This window comes from Lagenorhynchus albirostris, chromosome 8 (genome assembly GCF_949774975.1).
Source record: "Lagenorhynchus albirostris chromosome 8, mLagAlb1.1, whole genome shotgun sequence".
NCBI classification, from domain to species: domain Eukaryota; kingdom Metazoa; phylum Chordata; class Mammalia; order Artiodactyla; family Delphinidae; genus Lagenorhynchus; species Lagenorhynchus albirostris.
In genome coordinates this window covers 99,644,696-99,649,357 of record NC_083102.1, presented here as the reverse complement: position 1 = coordinate 99,649,357, position 4,662 = coordinate 99,644,696, and positions in this window count along the sequence as shown.

Here is a 4,662-nt window from a genome sequence, read left to right as displayed (position 1 = left end):
TAAACTATGACACACACAACAAGTTGGAAGTATGTCAAGGGGATTATACTGAGTGGAGAACAAAAGGCAACACTAAAAGTGTACACAATGTATGGGTCCAATCTATGTTATATTCTTGAAATGACAAAATTACAGACATGGAGAACAGATTCTTGGTGCAGGGGTTTGAGGGATACTTGTGGTGGAGCTATTCTGTGTCTTGACTGTTTTGGTGGTCACGCAAATTTACACACGTGATAAAATTACATAAAACTAAACACACACACACACACAAGGGCATGTAAAGCTGGTGAACTCTGAATAAGATTGATGGATTGAATCAATGTTGATTTCCTGTTTGGGATACTGTATATATATGCAAGATGTTATCTTTGAGGGAAACTGGATAAAGGGTAGACAGGATCTCTCTGTATTGTTTCTTACATTTCTTTGTGGATATGAATCTACTATTATCTCAAAATAAAAGTTTTCAAAATTTCAATAATAATAAAAATAAGAAAAATTTGGAGTATGGGAGAATAAATAACTAAAACCTAATGTTGAAACATTTATTTAACTCAAATAATCACTTTGGTCTTTTAAGGCTTTTTACAACCTTTCTTTAAGTGTAAAGAGATTATTTAGAATTATTAGAATTTAGACAAAAATAAATTTCAGTTCTTTCTATTTCACTTAGTTTCTTTTAAGTTCAAATAAAATTAAATGTAATGTAATTTATTTTGAAATAGAATAGGTAATTTGATTCTATTTTTCTAAAATTATTTCTGTTCATTTTTTCTATCTTTATATCTGCAACTACACATTGAGATGTTTAGAAAAATGTGCATCTAGTGCCAGAAATAGCTACTTCTCATTAATGAGATTTGAGGTAAGTGTTTTTTAATTTCTTTTTGCATTCTTGTATGATTTTTAAATTGTGGATATGTGCCATTTTTAATCCTAAACAAATAGCAACCAAAAAAAATTTTTCAAGAACAATAAAAGCGCAGTCCCTGAGCTTGAAGAGGTTATCGTCTTGTAGGATGACAAGCAAGTAAACGAAAGATTTAGAAGGAGGGTCAAAGTTTCCATGAGAGACACAAAAGGATGAAACAAAAGCTGCCTTAGCTCCAGAATGAAAGAAGACTGCCCAGGAGTGATGAAGCATTTTATAATATTGTTTTTTAAAACCTTCATTTCTTGGTAATTTTATAAGTTCTGTCTGGAAAAGGCACACCATGGTAAAAACTGTTTCAAGTCAGGCTTTCCACTGTAAAATCCACTTTGGTTAGTTTTGATAGTTTATTGACAGGACTGTGTAAAAGATGAGAAACTGCAAGTGGAACAGTATGGACTTGGAGGCCAAGGTGTTGTTTATTTATTTTAATGAAGAATAGTCTAATAATTAGAAGCTCACTTGAATTTTTACTCTTTCAAAAATTCATTTTCACCAGTTAAACCATCATTTTCTTTTTATCTTTGTAAAAGATGCTATTAAAGCCAAACACTGCAGTGTGTTAGTAACCTACTGTTTTCATTTATATATGAAGTAAAAAAGAGCATTCAGATGTTTAATTTTCACAATTAGTTGGGAATTTTCCCAATAATTAAGGAGCTGGTATTAATTTGTCGCTTGATTTTAATCTCTGAACACACAACTCGTGTATTTTTACTCTGGCCTTGATGTCGCACCAAGAACTCTTGTACTAGCAGGGAGACAGGCTCTCCATCTTTCACTGAATCTATGTCTAATATTTGTACAGTTGACTGTGTATATCACCATCTATTTACATGTCTTAATTGTGTAATAACATAATTGGCCATCATAAAAACATGGAGTAGGGCACTCATCAGGCCAATCTTGCCCACAAGCCTAGCTACCCTGACATATGGTCACTTAGCTCCTGCCTAAACACCTCCAGCTTCAGGAAACTCACCATCCACCAGGTGCTCAATTTTCACAATTACAAAGTTCTTCACAGTCCAAATAAAAGATGTTTGTGGTATTACTCATTACTCTATAGGCAGACCTTGTATATTTTATACTATTGTATGTACTTTAATCTTGCTAATTCAATTGATTTTCCCTTATCCACTGTTGCCTAGTGGACTATTGGCTAGACACAACTATTGCTCGTAAGCTGCTCACTGGCAACGCCTGTATTATACTCACAATTCTCGGTCAACACAGTGCACATGTAGTCACTTCATGCCATTTTGTATAACAATGAAAATGTGGTTTGAATCACTTTCACAAGTTAATAACACACGAGCAACATATAATTGCAAAATTGTCTACATACCACATAAAAGAACTGTCATTTTGAAGACCAGATGTGATGATGTTTGTGGAGTACTTAACTCAGAATACATATCACACGGCCGAGTAGTGTTTATGAAAGCCTCATGTTGTATTTCTCAATGTGTGTATTAAATGTGTCTGTATTTTGGAATGTACATGTTTTCATTTCTTTTATAAAAAATAGAGTGGGGTAGGGACAGGAACAAGGACCTATTTCACCTTACAGTGACTGGTTGATGAAAACCACATTTTAATACAAATATTATTATAGAAACTCAATGTGTTTGTTCATTAAGGAACAATATTTGAAGTTCATCATCACAAGGGGCATCCAGACGTGCTCAAGAACAAGCAAATGTCACATCAATGTCAACTTTTCCATGTCCCTGGCAGCCTCTGCTGTTTTTCCTGGGTACTCACTCACTCACTCCCCCACCTCCCTGGGTCTCACAGCTCTTGCCAGTCCTAGGTCCCTTCTCCTCTGAAAGAATGTAGCCCTGACCAGGGTATTTCCCCAGGACTTCCAAAGCCACAAACCATTTCAATACACTCAACCATTTCTACTCACTTCAGGCATTTCTTTCTGCTTGCCCACGCTCCACACTGCCAGGGAATTATTTTATAGAGTTACCTTTCAGAGTTAGAGTCAATATCTCTCTTATTTCTTGCAGTGACAGAACTCATATAATATATACAAGTTCCTTAGAAAGGATATGCACGCCCATCAGGACACAACCCTTGTCTTCCTCTCCAGCTGTATCTACTGCAACTTCCCTATCCCTAGAAACTTATGGTCTAACAATACCAAAAACCTCACAGGCGCTTCCATCCCTCTTTCCTTTGTGCATGCTACTCTTGCCCTATCTCCAACTCTGTTCCAAAGGAAGGACTGAACATTCACCTCCTCCATGAAGACTGAGAGGATCCTGGAGGAAGATTTAATCTTTCCTTCCTCTGGACCCTATGGTTTGTCTATGGTACCTAATCAATTGCATTGTTTATTTTGCTTTGTTTTTAATTTAGATCTTTCATACTAGCCTTCTCTTCATATGCTCAGCCAATTTTAAAATTTCTTTGGAAATCCCTACCACCTAGTAGGGTGTCTGACACGTAACTGACATTCCATGAATAATTGTTTTTGTTTTGTTTTGTTTTGTTTTGTTTTAATAATTTCAAGCCAACATTTATTGAGCGCCTATTTTATTCCAGCTAGGTGTTGGAAATACCACATTGAATAATACATGGTTTTTTTGTTTTTTTGTTTTTGCGGTAGGCAGACCTCTCACTGTTGTGGCCTCTCCCGTTGCGGAGCACAGGCTCCAGATGAGCAGGCTCAGCGGCCATGGCTCACAGGCCCAGCCGCTCCACGGCATGTGGGATCTTCCTGGACTGGGGCACGAACCCGCATCCCCTGCATCGGCAGGCGGGCTCTCAACCACTGTGCCACCAGGGAAGCCCAACAATTGTTGAATGAATGAATGAACAAATGACATTCAACAAAAGAGCTTGGTCTAGAGGTGCCCATCACCATGGGGCTCTGTGTGGACTGAGCTGAGGTTGCCCTTTAGACCAGCACTGAGATCTCTGGGCATCATGGATGTAACAAATGACTTAAGAGGTAAGAGTGCCTGGAGAGGCACAAAGAGCAGTGTCATGGGAGCCTGCCATCAGCCTCCGTCCTCTCAGGGCTTATTCATTGCAGGTGCAGCTGCTCACGACCTAATTTCATTTGTGCTTCCATCCTCAGTGGTCTCATTAGCTCCTGGCAGCAGTCATACCCCAGAGCATCTCTTTCTCCAAATGCTCTAATGAGAAGGCCCAGCAGATTTCATCATTTGGAAATTAACAGAAGCATTGGATGCAGAGCAAGTGCCCACCCCCTCCCCAAAGGCATCACCTCAGCCATCTCTCAGGGAAAAGAGAGAATGTTTTCAATATACTCCCTGTCAGAGAGTGAGAAGAAACATTTTCCCACCAGCAAACCAGGGAGCGAGAAGATCTCACTGGGGCATTCAGTGGGCAATTGAAAACTTGAAATGAAATCCAGCCTTCATATTTTAGTGGTGGGCAGTAGCAGGAAAAGGGTTAGAGCTAAAATTAGAATAACAAAAACTAACTTTATTTGAAATATAGAGTGAAAGAAGTATTGAATAAGAACCACTGTAAATAACAAAAAATGAGGAATTTCAAACCAAAATGAGAGTTTAATGACCCTTTTACTGCTAAAAAGAACAGAGTCTTTTTTTCCAATTTCTTATCCTACAGAAGAAACTGGTATGTGGAATATCCAATGCCAAAATTCCAGCAAGTCATTTTAACTGCTGAGTTTTCTAAGTGTAGAGGATGTCTTTTCCAAAAGGCTATTTCCTAAATTCTGCTAA